Raw genomic sequence first — 21,217 nt, 5'->3', positions numbered from 1 at the left:
TTGATATCCAAATTTAACTCTTTTTTCTCTCTATTTTCAGAAATCTTCTGTTCTCCTGTTGTCATGTCTTCGATGATCGGTAGCAGATAGCATATACCCTAACGGCGAAGCGATTGTGGGTCCCGTTTATCTGACGTTATGCAGCATCAACATCATCTCGAAAAGAAGCTTTTTACAAACTGTAATCTGGTTGCGAATGGTTTAATACTTTCACACTTCAAACGACATTTAAAATGACGTTCGACTTTTTTTTCTTTTGGAGAGTTGTTCTACTGGATCTGTTGAGCTTGGTTCTCGGAAGGGCTCTCTGTCAGAATAAATCACTACGTGATTCTGATTGTTATATTGATTATTGATTGTACAGTTCAGATGTCAGGGTGTGCGGATTTTATGATCGCTTGGTAATTCGCGCTTGAGATCGCGTTGATCTGATTATAAGTGTAATAGCGTTCATTGAAGCATTGGGGCGTTTTTGTGTCGTTGAAATCTTAAACGTAGTTGTGCGAGAATGATCACGTTTGCATGTTCGTCTTTGTGTATCATGGCGAGGGGCTCGAGCGTTTGTAAATTAACGTGTTCGATCGCGTGGGCTTTTGTACGTCGTATGTTCTAGCGTATATACAACTTCACTTTTATAACCATGTGGCCATGTGCATATTCGCGATTCGTGTGTTGTTGAGTGATCACGATGAACGTGAATAGGATATTTAGTTTTTGATGTGCGGTACAGCTGCTAGAGGGAGTTTCCCCGTAACACTAGAGTTCCCGGTCATGTCGCCATGAAACGTGTTGTCTAGTGAACATGGGCCTTATTTTTTGACTGGGCCAACTGAATAGACCTAGGTTCTTCTGGACGTGACCGATTCATGATCGTGCAAATAAGAGCGTTGGTAAGTTCACGCTTGAGATCGCGTTCATAAATTCACAAGTGCTTAAATGGTCACTTTGTTACCGGGGTGTTATCAAATTTGCGAGATCGTGGGCGTAGGTGTACATTAGAGTGACAAGCAAAAAATGACCCCTATCGGCCCACCCCTGAGTCGATTCCTAGTCCTACCAGTAGTGCTTGCTCCAAATTTGAAGCAAATCGGACAAGTCTAGCTACTGAACCAGCGTGCCTGAAGTTTGCATGGGATTTTTCGACAATTTATATGAAGAAAACCCACTAGCTCGCATTTTTGCCGCTAGGTGGCACTGTATGCATCGTATTATCACTATACGTGAAAATAAGAAAGACAATTTAATTCTCTACAACTTTGTCGAAGATTGCTAGTCAATCCGACTTTGTTAAAAGAAGTTATTAACCTTTTAGTGAAGTGATGTCTGAGTCAGTTTTGCATGGGGCCTAACAGCGTATGGTTGTGTATCAGTACTCGATTACCACGAACTAAACATTTTTGTGAAACAGTGGTTAGGTTTAGCTCAATAGCATGATCAGAAGAATTATAGTAAATAATACGAGTAATGTTTTGGTTAGAAAATTTTAGTTCCACCTGTTACAGCATAGAGGGCGCTAACACTAACTTTTCAACGGGTAGAGATAGGAATTAAGTGTCTTCTACAAAGTTGCAGTAATTCTTCCGAACATCTCAATATTCTATCTCTCTTCTATAAAAAGTTAGTGTTAGCGCCCTCTATGTGGCCATAGGTGGAACTAAAATTTTCTAGCCAAAACATAACACGTATCATGTACTACAATTCTTCTCAAAATACTATTCAGCTAAATTTAACCATTATTTCATAAAAATGTATAGTTCGTGGAATTAGCGTACTGATAAACAACCAAGCGCTGCTACGCCCCATGCAAAACTGACTCAGACATCATTTCGTTAAAAGTTTAATAACTTCTTTCAACAAAGCCGGATTTACTGGCAGTCTTCGACAAAGTTGTAGATAATTAAATTATCTTTCTTATTTTCACTTGCAGTGATATTATGATAAATACAGTGCCACCTGGCGACGAAAATGCGAGCTAGTCGATTTTCTCTATGTAAATTGTCGAAAAATCCCATACAAACTTCAGGCACGATGGTCCGGTAGTTAGACGTGTCCGATTTGCTTCAAATTTGGAGCAAGTACTCCTGGTGGGACTAGGAATCGACTCAGGGGTGGGCCGATTAAGTTTTCAAAAAATCATTATTTTTCTGGGCAGTCTAGTGTACATGGACGATCGCGAAGGGATCAAGAGTTTATATGTTAACGTGTTTGTCGCGTGTACTAGCGCGTATGTGATTTCGCGTGTATAAATTCGATTTTAAAACCGTGTATGATTGCGTTGACCATGAATATGATACTTAAATTATAGTGGGAGGTTCAGAAGCTAGAAGAAATTGTGTTCCTCCATATCACTAGAGTTTCATATTTTATTGACATAGAACGTGTTATTAGTAGATACGAGCGTTATTTTATGATTGGTCCAACTGAATTCATGGATCTATTTTATTAAGGCAGAGGGTGAAAACTTATGGACGTGATCGATGCATGAGCGTGCGAACACGAGCGTTTGTAGGTTCACGTTTGAGACCGCGTTTGTAAAGTTATAAATGCTGAACGGTTCACTTTATCACCGGGGAACATCGCGTGTGTAGATATTCGTGGATGATCGCGAAGGGGTGCCAAAGATCATTTGGAGTCCTGGCATGGTACACTTCAATTTTTATAAGAGTTCCAGGGCTCATCGCCAAGCAAAGGGCACCTCCTTGGCCATAAACCCACTTTGTAGGTTGTTCTGACAATTGCATAAGTAACTAATAAAGGTCGGCAAGTTATGTTACAAATTTGATCAAAATGCAGCTTAACAAAAGGCAAAGTAATCGTATACAAAGTTTCTATGTAATATACTTCCCTAGTGGAAAAGCCCCTGGACTACGTCAAGGTACAGTATCATAATTAGTTATTGAAAAGACGTTTTGAGTTCATCAGAATCCGACACTAGCTTAGTGACAGGACTAAGCTAGCGCCGGATTGACAATTTGTGTTTCTGAGCAAACCCCTAGTCCTGTGTAATGTTCCGCAAAAAAGGAGTTCTGATTTTGGGCGATAAGAAATTAATGAACCGAAACTGGTTTGCCTTAGTAAGCCCAGGCAATGTGCGCTATGCTATATTTCGCCTTAGTGGAGAAAAATTAGGTGAAAACTATTTTTTCTTCACGAAGGAGAAAATTGTATTATAGTGGTATCATGGCTAAGGCATTTAAAAATAAGTTTTATATTATTTTTTTTCGAGAGTTGTCCTACTGGTGCTGTAGAGCTAGATTCTCGGAAGGGTTCCCCGTCAGAATCACTCACTACAATTGCAGACGAGACAGGCAATATCGCTCACTAAAACACTGTTTAAGGCCAATTAAAGCGGATCGTGATTCTGAATGTGATATTTATTGTACGGTTCAAATGTGTGCAGACGTAGGGACTTCGCGAGCGCGTGTATCATCACGTAGGACTCGAGCATTTGTACGTCAATGATCGCGTGTGCGTTTGTATATCGCGTGTGTTAACGTGTACGTATCTACTCGTGTTAAATTCTATTTTATAACTGTGTGCCATTTGCATATTGCTAGGACGGAAGGTAAACTCCGCTAGCGAATGACGGATCCCAATAGTAGCATGTCTGTAATAACATACGTACATGGAACTATTGAGATCCAGAGCTACAGGTCCAAAGCCCTGGTAAAGGAGGATGGTTGTGATGATCCGGGCCGAGATCACCACGTAAAGCAAGGTAGGGCATAACCCCAATTCCAAGGCGTGAAGCGACCCGTGCCGAGGGATGAGTGATCGAGGGGGTGAAAAAGATGCTCGATCGTTAACGGAGCCTGTGGGGTACCTGGGCAACCCCCACAGTAAGCGTCCCTTACCACGCTAATGCGGAGCTCTGGCGTGGCGGACATATATTTCTCGCGCTACTCGTGGGACTATACATGGAGGCAAACAAAAATAAAAATAAACAGACGGAGGTGCCAAACCCCTTCGCAAGAGGTGGTTTGGCGAGGTCTCCCCCCCGTGGGGAGAGTAGTGGAGCGATGAGTGCTGCACCCGAAAGCACCAGTGACCCCCCAGCAGCGGTAGGCAATACCCCTACCAATGCATCGGAGGGGCCAATAGCTGCGATGCGCAAAGTAGCGAAGCAACTCGATGCTATAATCGACTTCGCTAGCGCAAAGCAGAACATAGCCAAGGAGTTGAAGTTGAGCCTTCTGGAGCTCCGGAAAGCTGTTCGTGTCGCAAGACAGGAACAGCAGGCATATGTTGAGAGGGTGGAATGTCGGGAGAGGCCCGACAGAGAAACCCAGACAGTGGCCTCCAATAGGGAGGAAAGAGAGAAGGTCAATAGAGGTTCACAGACAGTGGCCTTTACCTTCTACGGAGCAGCCACGTCGATCGGAGCGGCGACCGAGTTCCCCTCGAAGGGAAAAGGAAAGGGCAATCGCAAGACGGCATCGAATGCGAAGCGCCCTAGGAAGTCGCCAGGAGAGGGTGCCAAAACCGACACCACTCGGCGTGCAACCGTCAAGGTCAAACGCCGCCTGGGTGAGGTAAGCGAGGGCGAGAGTGACCTCGCTGTGGAGAGCGATGGTACCAGCAACCCGGCACAACCGGGGCAGGGGGGCTCAAACCCCTGGACGCTGGTTACCAAGAAAAAGCCGGCACCGAAACCGGAGGTACCGCGGCCTGCGAGGAAGGCCAAGGACAGAGGCGAAGCCTTGTGGTTAAAAACCGACAAGGACAAATACGCCGATGTCCTTAAATCGATGAAGGCGGCCGAAAGCCTCTCGGCCCTTGGGCAGGATGTGCGTAGCGTAAGACGCACCAACACGGGAGAGATGCTCCTGGTGCTGAAGCGAGGCGCACAATCAAGTGCAATATATAAGGCCTTGGCTCAAGAGGTCCTTGGCGAGGGCGCCCAAATTAGGTCGCTAGGTGCGGAAACAACTCTCCAGTGCAAGCACTTGGACGAGTTCGCGACCGCAGAAGACGTCGTCGCAGCCGTCAAGGAGCACTGCGGCGTCACAATCGAGCGGGCCTCTGTGCGATTGAGGGACGGACCCTCTGGCACCCAAGTAGCCTACCTCAGGCTACTCAATGCGGATGCCAAAAAGGTAACCGAGAAAGGGAAGCTGAAGATCGGCTGGTCGGTATGCCCTATTAGTATACCCCAGCCGCCTTCAGTGGACAGGTGCTATCGGTGCCTAGAATCCGGCCATAAAGCTTACGAATGCAAAGGCCTAGACAGGAGCAAGCTATGTCGTCGATGCGGCGAGGAGGGGCATAAAGAGCGGGGGTGCACTAAGGCATATAAGTGCCTTATCTGCACCGCTAAGAAGCAAGCCCATAAACATGCTATGGGCGGACCTTCGTGTCCCTTCGGCGAGTTAAATAAGAAGAAGCCGTGAGAGTCACACAGCTAAATCTTAACCATTGTGCAGCAGCCCAGCAGCTGCTGTGGCAGTCGGTCTCGGAGTCGAGGACAGATGTCGCCCTCTTATCAGACCCGTACAGCATCCCTGCCGGCAACGGCAATTGGGTGTCGGACGGGTCTGGAATGGTGGCAATCTGTACAACGGGAAGGTTCCCGGTTCAAGAGGTAATACACCCCTCCGCCGAGGGTGTTTTTTTTTTTTTTTTTTCTTTTTTTACAATGGAGAAGACCTTTATGTCCTACCCCAGTACACGTGCTAACGGTAGGGTCCAATCTACCACACGGGGTGCACTGGGGGCGTGTCGGACTCGAATGGTGACCAGCCATTAATACCGACTAAACTCCATTGGGCTCCGCCATCATTCCTCCCAGGAACTACCTCTCGGTATTACTTCTGGGGGGATGGCTGTACTCAATGTACTCATTCACTCTCACTCGCGCGATCATACATCCTGTATGAGGCTTACTTGGGTGCTCTCTCAATCACACTTTGATTCACTCTCAAACACTCCCACATGAGGCTGACTTTTGTGCTCACCTTTTACGTTCCATGCGAGGCTGACTTGTGTGCTCACCTTACTCATTCCTTGCTAGGCTTACTTTTGTGCTCGCCCTACCCATACATGTGAGGCTGACTTGGGTGCTCACCCTATCACCTGATTCACTCTCAATCGTGCCACTCTATTGTACCTTTGTCACTCCCTCTGGCATCCCATGTGGGACATTTTTCTTAGGCCCCACTTCTGACATACCATGCGAGGCTGACTTTTGTGCTCACCTTTTTCATTCCTTGCTAGGCTGACTTTTGTGCTAGCCTCTACCAACCTGTGAGGCTGACTTTTATGCTCACCCTTAACATGCAGTGTGAGACTGACTTGGATGCTCACCCTTTCACTCCTCTGCCACGCCATGAGGCATCGATAGCTTAGTTCCAACATACTACGCTACGACCCTCCCGTCTTGGCATGAGGCAGTCCACTTATACGCCTATACACTCACTCTTCTGTCTTGCTTCGGGGTGGCTGGGTTTACCCCTTACGCGGTTGCCATTCGCTGCGCCAACCTACCTCGGCATGAACAGACCATTCACTCTCTTATTTTGCGCTTGGCCTTTTTCGCTCCAACTAACCAATCACTAGTTAGCCGTGCCCGCCGTCTGTTGCTCGGTTCGCCAGATTACCTGTAGCCTACTGGCAATCTGGATGGTAGCAGCCGAGACTGCGTTCCACTTCTCCACCGTTTGACACATCCGCTGAATAAGGGTATCCGGGGTTGTGTCCCAGCCACAGACGTCAAGCATTGCTCTTCTTTCGACGTCGAACCGATGACATACGAACAGTATGTGTTCGGCAGTTTCGTCTACACCTGGGCAGTCCGGGCAGACTGGGACCTCCGCGTGTCCGAACCTGTGGAGGTACTGACGGAAACAGCCATGGCCTGACAGGAATTGTGTCAGGTGGAAGTGAACTTCCCCATGGGGTCTTCCCACCCAGCTCGATATGCTAGGTATCAGCCGGTGGGTCCACCTACCTTTCGAGGAGTTGTCCCACTCACGCTGCCATCTGGCGACCGAGGTCACCCTGGTGCGCTCGCGGGCTCCCCTATTTCCACGTAGCTCAAAGCACTCCTCATCTTCCCGAATGACCAGCCCGACTGGCATCATGCTCGCTATCACGCAGGATGCATCGTGTGATACCGTGCGGTAGGCAGATATCACTCTGAGGCACATCACGCGGTAGGTGCTCTCCAGTTTCTGTAGGTAACTGGTTACCCTCAGTGCTCTTGACCATGACGGGCCGCCGTACCTGAGGATAGATACGGCAACGCCTGCCAGTAACCTACGTCTACTGGCGCACACCTTTGAGCTGTTGGACATCATTCTCGATAGTGCCGCAACAGCAGTCGACGCTCTCTTGCACGTATAGTCGACATGGCTGCCGAAGGTCAGCTTGTCGTCTATAATGACTCCGAGAGACTTCAGACTTCGCTGTGAAGTGATCGCGACTTCTCCCACATGGATAACTGCATGTTGTGCCGACTTGCGGTTGTTGACGATAACTACCTCCGTCTTATGATGAGCGAGCTCCAGGCCTCTCGCGCTCATCCATTCCTCCACCGTGCTAATCGCGTGTTCTGCGGTTAGTTCTACCTCAGGAATTGACTCCCCGTAGACCTCCAAGGTTACGTCGTCGGCAAAGCCGACGATCTTGACCCCAGGAGGGAACTTCAGTCTCAGAACCCCGTCATACATGAGGTTCCATAGCACCGGGCCTAGGATCGAGCCCTGCGGGACTCCGGCGGTAATCGGAACCCTTTTCTGACCGGCATCGGTCTCGTATAGCAGTACGCGGTTTTGGAAGTAACTTTCCAGGATCCGGTACAGACCCACCGGTAGGCTAAGCCGGTGTAACGAGAGCGCGATGGTATCCCAGCTTGCGCTGTTGAATGCATTCTTCACGTCAAGTGTCACTAACGCACAGTATCGAATACCTCGCCTTTTTCGTTGGATCGCTATCTCGGCAGTATTTATCACTGAGTTGAGAGCGTCCACTGTGGACTTACCCTTCCGAAAGCCAAACTGGTTGCTTGACAGACCGTCCGTACCTTCCGCGTACGGGGTGAGCCTGTTGAGGATGATCCTCTCAAGCAGTTTGCCAGTCGTGTCTATCAGACAGATTGGTCTGTACGCCGATGGGTCGCCTGGCGGCTTCCCGGGCTTCGGCAACAGCACCAGTTTCTGCCTTTTCCATCTATCGGGGAAACGGCACTCGTCAAGGCATCTCTGCATAGCTAGCCTGAACATGTTCGGGTTCGCTATGATCGCTGCCTTGAGAGCGTTGTTCGGGACTCCATCCGGCCCTGGAGCTTTGTTCATTGCTAGGGATTTAGCCACTGCGAGTAGTTCTTCGTTCGTCACTGGAGCCACCATTTCGACCGTGCCCGCACTGTCTCGTAGTGCAGGTGGCCAGGGGCTTGTGGCTCGAGACGGGAAGAGTTGTCGAAACACGCTCTCTTGCTGCTTTTAATAGCCTTGTTAAGGGCTAATTTCGCAGCTCGAAACGCTTCACGGCGGTTCTCTCTTGCATCCTCGGTGCGAGCTCTTTGCATCCTACGTCTAGCTCTGAGACAGGCTGACCGTAGAGCTGCAATCTCGGCACTCCACCAGTATACCGGGCATCTACCGTTTCTTGGCAGTGTTTTTCTCGGCATAGTGGCGTCGCACGCGCGTGATAGAACAGCTACCAGCGCATCCCCGCTTAGACTGTCGGTGTTGGCCTCCAGTCCCAGGGCCGCGGTGAAAGCTTCGCTGTCGAAGTGATTGGACTTCCACCCGCGTACCTGACAGGGATCTCCCGCCCTCGGATGCTGCACACCATAGTTGATCTTAAAGCGGATTGCTAAATGATCGCTATGGGTGTAGCCTTCGTCTACCCTCCATTCCATGCCTGGAGCCAGACTCGGGCTGGCAAAGGTCAAATCAATCCACGCCTCCACTCCGTTTCTACGGAATGTACTAGCGGAGCCATCATTAGCTAGCACAGTATCGAGTTTCGCAAACGCTTCCATTAGCGCTTGACCCCTGCTATTTGTACAGCGGCTGCCCCACTCCACTGCCCAAGCGTTGAAGTCTCCCGCTATTACTACCGGTTTCCGGCCCACGAGGTCCGACGAGAGCCTGTCGATCATCTGGTAGAACTGTTCTATTGGCCACCTTGGTGGGGCGTAGCAGCTGCAATAGAACACACCATTGATCTTGGCAATCGCCACACCCTCGGCGGAGGGGTGTATTACCTCTTGAACCGGGAACCTTCCCGTTGTACAGATTGCCACCATTCCAGACCCGTCCGACACCCAATTGCCGTTGCCGGCAGGGATGCTGTACGGGTCTGATAAGAGGGCGACATCTGTCCTCGACTCCGAGACCGACTGCCACAGCAGCTGTTGGGCTGCTGCACAATGGTTAAGATTTAGCTGTGTGACTCTCACGGCTTCTTCTTATTTAACTCGCCGAAGGGACACGAAGGTCCGCCCATAGCATGTTTATGGGCTTGCTTCTTAGAGGTGCAGATAAGGCACTTATATGCCTTAGTGCACCCCCGCTCTTTATGCCCCTCCTCGCCGCATCGACGACATAGCTTACTCCTGTCTAAGCCTTTGCATTCATAAGCTTTATGGCCGGATTCTAGGCACCGATAGCACCTGTCCACTGAAGGCGGCTGGGGTATACTAATAGGGCATACCGACCAGCCGATCTTCAGCTTCCCTTTCTCGGTTACCTTTTTGGCATCCGCATTCAGTAGCCTGAGGTAGGCTACTTGGGTGCCAGAGGGTCCGTCCCTCAATCGCACAGAGGCCCGCTCGATTGTGACGCCGCATTGCTCCTTGACGGCTGCGACGACGTCTTCTGCGGTCGTGAACTCGTCCAAGTGCTTGCACTGGAGAGTTGATTCCGCACCTAGCGACCTGATTTGGGCGCCCTCGCCAAGGACCTCTTGAGCCAAGGCCTTATATATTGCACTTGATTGTGCGCCTCGCTTCAGCACCAGGAGCATCTCTCCCGTGTTGGTGCGTCTTACGCTACGCACATCCTGCCCAAGGGCCGAGAGGCTTTCGGCCGCCTTCATCGATTTAAGGACATCGGCGTATTTGTCCTTGTCGGTTTTTAACCACAAGGCTTCGCCTCTGTCCTTGGCCTTCCTCGCAGGCCGCGGTACCTCCGGTTTCGGTGCCGGCTTCTTCTTGGTAACCAGCGTCCAGGGGTTTGAGCCCCCCTGCCCCGGTCCTGTCGGGTTGCTGGTACCATCGCTCTCCACAGCGAGGTCACTCTCGCCCTCGCTTACCTCACCCAGGCGGCGTTTGACCTTGACGGTTGCACGCCGAGTGGTGTCGGTTTTGGCACCCTCTCCTGGCGACTTCCTAGGGCGCTTCGCATTCGATGCCGTCTTGCGATTGCCCTTTCCCTTTCCCTTCGAGGGGAACTCGGTCGCCGCTCCGATCGACGTGGCTGCTCCATAGAAGGTAAAGGCCACTGTCTGTGAACCTCTATTAACCTTCTCTCTTTCCTCCTTATTGGAGGCCACTGTCTGGGTTTCTCTGTCGGGCCTCTCCCGACATTCCACCCTCTCAACATATGCCTGCTGTTCCTGTCTTGCGACACGAACAGCTTTCCGGAGCTCCAGAAGGCTCAACTTCAACTCCTTGGCTATGTTCTGCTTTGCGCTAGCGAAGTCGATTATAGCATCGAGTTGCTTCGCTACTTTGCGCATCGCAGCTATTGGCCCCTCCGATGCATTGGTAGGGGTATTGCCTACCGCTGCTGGGGGGTCACTGGTGCTTTCGAGTACAGCACTCATCGTTCCACTACTCTCCCCACGGGGGGGAGACCTCGCCAAACCACCTCTTGCGAAGGGGTTTGGCACCTCCGTCTGTTTATTTTTATTATTTTTATTTTGCTCCATGAAAATTCCCACGAGTAGCGCGAGAAATATATGTCCGCCACGCCAGAGCTCCGCATTAGCGTGGTAAGGGACGCTTACTGTGGGGGTTGCCCAGGTACCCCACAGGCTCCGTTAACGATCGAGCATCTTTTTCACCCCCTCGATCACTCATCCCTCGGCACGGGTCGCTTCACGCCTTGGAATTGGGGTTATGCCCTACCTTGCTTTACGTGGTGATCTCGGCCCGGATCATCACAACCATCCTCCTTTACCAGGGCTTTGGACCTGTAGCTCTGGATCTCAATAGTTCCATGTACGTATGTTATTACAGACATGCTACTATTGGGATCCGTCATTCGCTAGCGGAGTGGCGATTGCCAAGATCAATGGTGTGTTCTATTGCAGCTGCTACGCCCCACCAAGGTGGCCAATAGAACAGTTCTACCAGATGATCGACAGGCTCTCGTCGGACCTCGTGGGCCGGAAACCGGTAGTAATAGCGGGAGACTTCAACGCTTGGGCAGTGGAGTGGGGCAGCCGCTGTACAAATAGCAGGGGTCAAGCGCTAATGGAAGCGTTTGCGAAACTCGATACTGTGCTAGCTAATGATGGCTCCGCTAGTACATTCCGTAGAAACGGAGTGGAGGCGTGGATTGATTTGACCTTTGCCAGCCCGAGTCTGGCTCCAGGCATGGAATGGAGGGTAGACGAAGGCTACACCCATAGCGATCATTTAGCAATCCGCTTTAAGATCAACTATGGTGTGCAGCATCCGAGGGCGGGAGATCCCTGTCAGGTACGCGGGTGGAAGTCCAATCACTTCGACAGCGAAGCTTTCACCGCGGCCCTGGGACTGGAGGCCAACACCGACAGTCTAAGCGGGGATGCGCTGGTAGCTGTTCTATCACGCGCGTGCGACGCCACTATGCCGAGAAAAACACTGCCAAGAAACGGTAGATGCCCGGTATACTGGTGGAGTGCCGAGATTGCAGCTCTACGGTCAGCCTGTCTCAGAGCTAGACGTAGGATGCAAAGAGCTCGCACCGAGGATGCAAGAGAGAACCGCCGTGAAGCGTTTCGAGCTGCGAAATTAGCCCTTAACAAGGCTATTAAAAGCAGCAAGAGAGCGTGTTTCGACAACCTGTGTGAGAGTGCCAACGCGAATCCGTGGGGTGACGCCTACCGGATTGTGATGGCCAAGACCAAAGGGGGCTCCTCACCCCCTGAACGGTCTCCGGACCGGTTGGCAACGATTATCGAAGTACTCTTCCCGTCTCGAGCCACAAGCCCCTGGCCACCTGCACTACGAGACAGTGCGGGCACGGTCGAAATGGTGGCTCCAGTGACGAACGAAGAACTACTCACAGTGGCTAAATCCCTAGCAATGAACAAAGCTCCAGGGCCGGATGGAGTCCCGAACAACGCTCTCAAGGCAGCGATCATAGCGAACCCGAACATGTTCAGGCTAGCTATGCAGAGATGCCTTGACGAGTGCCGTTTCCCCGATAGATGGAAAAGGCAGAAACTGGTGCTGTTGCCGAAGCCCGGGAAGCCGCCAGGCGACCCATCGGCGTACAGACCAATCTGTCTGATAGACACGACTGGCAAACTGCTTGAGAGGATCATCCTCAACAGGCTCACCCCGTACGCGGAAGGTACGGACGGTCTGTCAAGCAACCAGTTTGGCTTTCGGAAGGGTAAGTCCACAGTGGACGCTCTCAACTCAGTGATAAATACTGCCGAGATAGCGATCCAACGAAAAAGGCGAGGTATTCGATACTGTGCGTTAGTGACACTTGACGTGAAGAATGCATTCAACAGCGCAAGCTGGGATACCATCGCGCTCTCGTTACACCGGCTTAGCCTACCGGTGGGTCTGTACCGGATCCTGGAAAGTTACTTCCAAAACCGCGTACTGCTATACGAGACCGATGCCGGTCAGAAAAGGGTTCCGATTACCGCCGGAGTCCCGCAGGGCTCGATCCTAGGCCCGGTGCTATGGAACCTCATGTATGACGGGGTTCTGAGACTGAAGTTCCCTCCTGGGGTCAAGATCGTCGGCTTTGCCGACGACGTAACCTTGGAGGTCTACGGGGAGTCAATTCCTGAGGTAGAACTAACCGCAGAACACGCGATTAGCACGGTGGAGGAATGGATGAGCGCGAGAGGCCTGGAGCTCGCTCATCATAAGACGGAGGTAGTTATCGTCAACAACCGCAAGTCGGCACAACATGCAGTTATCCATGTGGGAGAAGTCGCGATCACTTCACAGCGAAGTCTGAAGTCTCTCGGAGTCATTATAGACGACAAGCTGACCTTCGGCAGCCATGTCGACTATACGTGCAAGAGAGCGTCGACTGCTGTTGCGGCACTATCGAGAATGATGTCCAACAGCTCAAAGGTGTGCGCCAGTAGACGTAGGTTACTGGCAGACGTTGCCGTATCTATCCTCAGGTACGGCGGCCCGTCATGGTCAAGAGCACTGAGGGTAACCAGTTACCTACAGAAACTGGAGAGCACCTACCGCGTGATGTGCCTCAGAGTGATATCTGCCTACCGCACGGCATCACACGATGCATCCTGCGTGATAGCGAGCATGATGCCAGTCGGGCTGGTCATTCGGGAAGATGAGGAGTGCTTTGAGCTACGTGGAAATAGGGGAGCCCGCGAGCGCACCAGGGTGACCTCGGTCGCCAGATGGCAGCGTGAGTGGGACAACTCCTCGAAAGGTAGGTGGACCCACCGGCTGATACCTAGCATATCGAGCTGGGTGGGAAGACCCCATGGGGAAGTTCACTTCCACCTGACACAATTCCTGTCAGGCCATGGCTGTTTCCGTCAGTACCTCCACAGGTTCGGGCACGCGGAGGTCCCAGTCTGCCCGGACTGCCCAGGTGTAGATGAAACTGCCGAACACATACTGTTCGTATGTCATCGGTTCGACGTCGAAAGAAGAGCAATGCTTGACGTCTGTGGCTGGGACACAACCCCGGATACCCTTATCCAGCGGATGTGTCAAACGGTGGAGAAGTGGAACGCAGTCTCGGCTGCTACCATCCAGATTGCCAGTAGGCTACAGGTAATCTGGCGAACCGAGCAACAGACGGCGGGCACGGCTAACTAGTGATTGGTTAGCTGGAGCGAAAAAGGCCAAGCGCAAAATAAGAGAGTGAATGGTCTGTTCATGCCGAGGTAGGTTGGCGCAGCGAATGGCAACCGCGTAAGGGGTAAACCCAGCCACCCCGAAGCAAGACAGAAGAGTGAGTGTATAGGCGTATAAGTGGACTGCCTCATGCCAAGACGGGAGGGTCGTAGCGTAGTATGTTGGAACTAAGCTATCGATGCCTCATGGCGTGGCAGAGGAGTGAAAGGGTGAGCATCCAAGTCAGTCTCACACTGCATGTTAAGGGTGAGCATAAAAGTCAGCCTCACAGGTTGGTAGAGGCTAGCACAAAAGTCAGCCTAGCAAGGAATGAAAAAGGTGAGCACAAAAGTCAGCCTCGCATGGTATGTCAGAAGTGGGGCCTAAGAAAAATGTCCCACATGGGATGCCAGAGGGAGTGACAAAGGTACAATAGAGTGGCACGATTGAGAGTGAATCAGGTGATAGGGTGAGCACCCAAGTCAGCCTCACATGGATGGGTAGGGCGAGCACAAAAGTAAGCCTAGCAAGGAATGAGTAAGGTGAGCACACAAGTCAGCCTCGCATGGAACGTAAAAGGTGAGCACAAAAGTCAGCCTCATGTGGGAGTGTTTGAGAGTGAATCAAAGTGTGATTTAGAGAGCACCCAAGTAAGCCTCATACAGGATGTATGATCGCGTGAGTGAGAGTGAATGAGTACATTCAGTACAGCCATCCCCCCAGAAGTAATACCGAGAGGTAGTTCCTGGGAGGAATGATGGCGGAGCCCAATGGAGTTTAGTCGGTATTAATGGCTGGTCACCATTCGAGTCCGACACGCCCCCAGTGCACCCCGTGTGGTAGATTGGACCCTACCGTTAGCACGTGTACTGGGCTAGGACATAAAGGTCTTCTCCATTGTAAAAAAAAAAAAAAAAAAGAACGGAAGGTAATGATTTCCGGACGTGACCGATTCATGATCGCGCGAACACGGACGTTTGTAGGGTCACGTTTGAGGTCGCGTTTGAAGCTTCGTAAGTGGTAAAACATTCACCTTATTACCGGGGTGTTATCAAGTTTGCGCGATCGCGGGCGTAGATGTACGTGGTTGATCGCGAAGGGATTATGCGTTTGTATATTAACGTGTGCTTGTGTGCATGAGACGTCGCGTGTATAAATTCGATTTTGTAGCCGTGTGGCCATTCACATATTCGCGTGCGTTCTTGGATACTCACGCGGACCGCCATTATGATATTCAGTTTTCGGTGTACAATTCACATTCTGACAGGGAGTGAGTTACCCCTTATCACTAGTGTTCCCGGTCATGTCGCCATGGAACGCATTGCCCAGTGGATATCAGAACTTTCGAGGGTAGAGACTTCCGGACATGAGCTATTCACGATTGCACGAGTGCGGGGGACTGTAGGTTCACGCTTGAGACCGCGTTGGAATGTTTATAAGTGCTAAGACGTTCATATTATCACCGGTATATTATCATATCTGCGGGAGCGCGGGTGTAGGTTGCGCCCTAGTGACAATTGAGATTTTACGGCACTCTTGCAGTCTTTCTTAAAACTTAGATTGCACTTGTAGTATGCTATAAAAGTTAAATTGTTACTTGGGGTGGATGATCGCGAAGAACTCAAGCATTTGTATTTTGTTTGTCGCGTGTGACTTCGTGTGTAAAAATTCGATTTTTATGTCGCTATGCAACGTGTACTTTTCTGGATATAAGCATCATCTTTTTGATTGGTTCACCTGAAGGCATTGGACTTATGCTACTAGGGCCGAGAATAGGGGTTTCCAGACGAAACCAATTCATGATCGCGCGAACGCGGGCATTTGGAGGTTCACTCTTGAGACGGCGTTTGTGAATTTATAAGTGCTAAACCGTTCACCTAGTAACCGGGGTGTTATCTTGTTTGCGAGATCGTCGGTGTGGTTGTGCGTGGATGATCGCGAAGGACTCGAGCGTTTGTATGTTGCCGTTTTTGTCGCGTTTGCTAGTGTGTATGTAACTTCGTGTGGACACGTTATTTTTATAAGCCTGTGGCCATTCGCTTGTTCGCGTGTTCTTCAATGATCGCGCGTGGACGTCTTGTCTAGTTTTGATTTCTATTGGTCCAGGGCATGAATTTGGGCTGCTAGGATCAAGCGCAGAGACTTTCGGACGTGACCGATTCATTATTGCACGAGCGGTGGGTTGTTGCTTGGGACCACGTTAGTATATTTTTAGGTGTAGGTGTTCACTTAATTACCGAGGTGTTTGAATGTTGGCGAAATCGTGGGCATTCACATTCGTGACCAGGTTTGTGTTATCGCGAAGGCCACATTTGTACGTTTGGAATGAGAGATTGTGAGTGTATATGAGAGAATAAGCAATTTGTGTTAGTGAGTGTTAGCATGGATCTAATTTAAAATATAGCTAGGGTGCCTCCAGAGAGAACTTGGCCCTAAACCCACATTGTACATAATTTAACTATGGCAAAAGTGGATAATCAAGATCGCCAAGTTAAGTATTAAATTTGATCACAATGTAGCTTAACTAAAAAGAAAATAATCGTATTTCATGTTTCGATGTGATATAATCACTCCAATACTGCTTTTGTGGAAAAGACCACGGACCACATCAAGCTACAGTATCATGCCGAGGGAATAAATCGACCAGTTAAATTTCGCAAAAAATAGTTTTTGATTTTCCAAAGGTTTTGCCTTTCTCAATAGAAAGGTATTGCAATTGCTCTGAAAATCGACTTTTTAACGGAGGCCCGGAGGGCCTAGTGACATATACCATTCGATTCAGTTCGTCGAGTTCGGCAAATGTCTGTGCGTGTGTATGTATGTGTGTATGCATGTATGTGTGTGTATGTGCGTCTGTGTGTATATGTAACCAAAAATGTCACTTACTTTTCTCAGAGATGACTGAACCGATTTTCACAAACTTAGTCCCAAATGAAAAGCGCAACGTTCCCATAGGCTGCTAATGAATTTCTAATGGATCCGACTTCCGGTTCCGGATTACGGGGTGATGAGTACGAACACGTAGAAAATGTCGATTTTAATAAATTCTGCAATGAATGTATAATGGTGAACATTTGTCCAAAATGAGACCAGAACTGCTTCGATTTGTAGTACTAGGTCACTAATAGCCATTCAAAGTATTTTTGGTCACCATCATCGGTTCCGGAGGCCCCGGCGGAAGTTCTAAATTCAGAATAACAGTCACATCGGTTTCTCGGAGATGGCTAGACCGAATCAACTAAACTTAGTCTCAAATGAAAGATGTTGCGTAAATGGCTATTAAATTTTATCCCGAACCGACTTCCGGTTCCGGAGTTACGGGTTGTGGCGTGCGATCACATAGCAAATTGTGATTCAAACCGATACTCCGATGAAAGCAAAAAAGGTAAAAATTTCGCTAAAATGTCTCTCAAACAACTTAAATTTGTAGTTCTAGGACACCGACGGCCAAACAAACGTTCGTTGACTACATTGACCACCATAGACGGTTCCTGAAGTGCCCGGGAAAAGCGGCCATCTTTCAAAACTAGCAAACTCATATCAGTTTCTCCGAAATGGTTGGGCCGATGTTCACAAACTTAGTCCCAAATGATAGCTATATTATCCCAACAGATGTCTATAAAATTTCGCACGGATCGCTTATATGTTTCCGGAAATATAGACTGAACCGTCCGGTCACATATGAAATTCCCATATAAGCCGGAACTCAAAATTTTTTTCAAGGGGGGCCCCATGAAATTTTAGAAATCGAATTCGTATTTTTGATGCCAAACATCTTTAAAATGCATGAAACGTCGAGATTTTATGTTATCACGAAAAAATTTTTTTAATAAAGATCGACTTTTTGGGACTTTGCCGATTTCCTTCGCCATACGTGAAACATCAAATTCAAAGTTGCGTGATCGTGGTTATGGACTGTAAAGTAACAAAATTTAATTTTTTTTAATCCCTGATGACAGTAGTCGAAGACCTTGTAAATTGATAAACTATCAGTTTATAATAATATTCCCAGACATCAAAGTTATATCAAAGCTTCACTGTTAACGAAACTGTCCTTGGTAGTACTGCTTAAACGGAATTCAATCAATTCAATTGCAATAGCTTCAGTTCTACTGACAATACTAACAATTGTGAATGCTCAAATGAAAGGAGACATCATCATTTATCAAGCTTACTTGTTTTTGTAAACTAATCTTTTGGAAACCAATACCTAACACCACATGCGGGAAGGGGTTAAAAACGTTAACATTTATTGACGGTCTTTTTCAATGTTAGATATCAATTAGAGATGTTTTAAACTACAGCAACCTGTATGAATTGCAAACACAGCGAAGACCCGTTTTTATCAGCCACTTGGTGTGTTTAATGCTGACAAAATTGGGACATATGATTTGTTAAAAATTCTTCTTTAGTCCCTAGATATAGTGCGATAATCCTTTGTGATTATTAACATAAATTTTCCCAAAGTGGGTGAAAGAAATAGTTCTTATTAGTTTTTGCATATTTTGTATCTTTAAATATGCTTAAGAAAAGATTTACTCGAATTTGACTTAATTCATCTGCCAAAACCAGATTTTAATGTTCAGCTTTAATCGGGCCAAAAAGCTAACAAAATCCAGGGTAGACAAAACAGGGGACTGATATAATCGTGTCTTCACTGGAACAGAACTCTTTTGTTCGGACTTGTTGCCTCAATTTCCAGGACATGGTTTACCAATATATTTCTTGATAAAAAAAACAGCTACTTCACGCCAAAATAAGAGAACGACATTTGAGCTTGTCGTTAAAACGTTACGTTGTTTTATGATGAAAGTAAAACGTTTCACCAACGAATGTTTTGCTTTTGTTGAAAACAACATTAAGTTTAAACTATAAGCTCAGATATTGTTCTCTAATTATGCTGTAAAGTAGCCCCCGAATACGGTACATTGCCTCAAATGTCTGACGATTACCGATTTGTTCAGTTAATACAGTGGAGACCCGATTTTATCAGCCCCCGATTTTTTCTACCCCCGATTTTATCAGCTTCATATGAAAATTGACAGTTGGCAGTTTGATGGGCTGAAGCAGACGAACCAAGTTCAATTCGAGTAAATCCGTTCTTGGGCATATATTTCTTATCTTGGAGATCCGAAAAATGCAAAAATAAAAATATTATTTTTTTTTAAATTTTGCACTATCAGACCCCCTTAAGGGGAACTTAAAGTAAATAATCAAAAAAGGTTGCGGGGCTATATCTAAGGAACAAAGAAGAATATTTTAAGAGCTTTGGTTTATTAAAAAGACAGAAAAATATATGTCCCAATTTTATCAATGTCCCTGTTTTATCAGCTTACAATTCTCCAAGGGGCTGATAAAAACAGTAACTGTCTTTACTGTATCAAATCCACGAAAGCTGCAACCAAATAAAAACCCCAATCGCAATCAATACACGGGTCATTGAACCGGATGAACTGGAGGCTAAAAAGGATCTGGTCTGTCTTACCGTATGAGCTCACATATCTCTTGAGCACGCGTTCCGTTTCCACACAGTTCCTTTTATTATTATTCTTCGAATTGTTCTCCACGCAGATAAGTATCCTTCAATGATGACCTTTACCCTAACGTACGAGCCAGCAGCTGCCTGCTTCAAATTTGCAAAGGTTGTATCCTTTGAAGATGCACTTCTTCTCGCTTCTCATTTACACTCCCCCACCCACCGCTGTTGGCGACCCCATTTTTCTATATCGGTGAAATTGCGCGTCGATGCTTGTTATCTTTTCATTCGCAGCACATTTCGAACATGAGAAGCAATTTTTCACATTGAAATAAACACTTGTGCGAGCACTAACACATTCTCCCCCTCTAAGCTGACACTTTTCTGCCTGTGTGTATCCTTTATTGTGGCTGCACTAGAGACAGCGACGGGACCCGACATTGGGCACAATTTTTCCGCTTAATCACACACATCCAACTTTCAAAGCGGGTTCTGTAGCCCAAGGGCAAGAGGAGAACTGTGCTGACATTCCACTCGGGGGCAACCACCTGAGCGGGCTAATAGCCTATGTCGGCATTAGTAGTACTACGCGAAGCGGTAGAGGAAATCACTGGCGGCAATATACGGCAACGATAGGACACTTGCTCTTCTTCCCATTTGCACAATATTTACACTTGGGTTGGCATTTTTATTTCTCGATATTCTATACTACGCGTGAATGCGACCACTTGCTAACTTTCTCTCTTGCTCTTTCTCTTCCCCTCTCTCTCATTCGTTTTCCTGCTCCAGATAGGGACTTCCCTACTCACGTGCAACGCTGTGCTACAATTTCCTATCGCTGCTTTATCTGCGTTGAATACATCACTTTTCCATCAATGCCACATTAATCACCTCTTTTTCACCTTCCACACTTATCTCTAACCATTACTCAAGATTATAGCGAACCGGTAGACGAAATTTCGATGATACTCCTGGTCAGCAGAAGTGCTTCGGAACTTCTTTTCACAGCACGTAGCCTTTCGTGTCTCTTTATCCATCCGTGTCGTGCAAAGCCAATGTTGCCTTCCTGCGACCACACGACCGACGTGTGGACGAATATAGAAAATTAAATCCTTGATGGCTACTCCGACCGTCCTTTTCACTCCCGCACAATCGCAAATCGTGTCGCTCTCTTGCTAGTATCCTTCTATCTGACGACAACCCCTAGAGGTCTTTTCAATCTTCGCTATCGCGAAAAATGACACAGTTCATCATGTTCTATCTCACGAATTCCGTCTGGAAAATCAATCACCAACTTTACACCATTTCCACATTGCAGTTTAATCAGTTCTCATAAAAGTCAATAAATGTTGGTCCACTACTAAGTGGTAGCAAAACTGTCACCACGACACGGCACCGCGAACGAACACTGATCACGGAGCTGAACAGTCTGACAAAGCTGGAGGAAAACTGAAAATGGGAAATTTTCCCGAGCATCGCTTTTCGCTCCGTGCAGTAGTGGCATGGGTGCGTAACACCGACGAGAATTTCGATTTTCCTCTCGCTTCCAACGAAAGTGTGTGATCCAAATGCCCGTCCGACAGCTTCTCACTAAACTCACTAAAAGCGAGAGAATCTTTCACCCATACACCTATTCGGCAACCCGATCAGACAACCACCAGAATAGAAATGTTTTCATTTGCCCAGCGTGGACGGCCGGAAAAACTGTCACCAACTCACCAGTACACGCACAGAGCAAAGGCCTC

General features: G+C 48.2%; 1 protein-coding gene across 2 annotated transcripts in view; it reads right to left on the bottom strand.

Annotated features, from left to right (window-relative positions):
* The window catches only part of LOC131694310 (putative uncharacterized protein DDB_G0271606), a 356,903-nt gene extending 336,005 nt beyond the window's left edge, over window positions 1-20,898 (bottom strand). For both annotated transcript variants that reach the window (XM_058982943.1, XM_058982944.1), the window contains exon 1: window positions 19,482-20,898. The gene's annotated coding sequence lies outside the window, so the exon portion shown is untranslated. The remainder of the gene's footprint in view (window positions 1-19,481) is intronic.
* Window positions 20,899-21,217: the final 319 nt, after the last annotated feature.

This window comes from Topomyia yanbarensis, chromosome 3 (assembly GCF_030247195.1).
Source record: "Topomyia yanbarensis strain Yona2022 chromosome 3, ASM3024719v1, whole genome shotgun sequence".
NCBI lineage: Eukaryota > Metazoa > Arthropoda > Insecta > Diptera > Culicidae > Topomyia > Topomyia yanbarensis.
The sequence above is the reverse complement of the archived record's forward strand: the minus strand, read 5'-3'. Positions and strand labels throughout refer to the sequence as shown.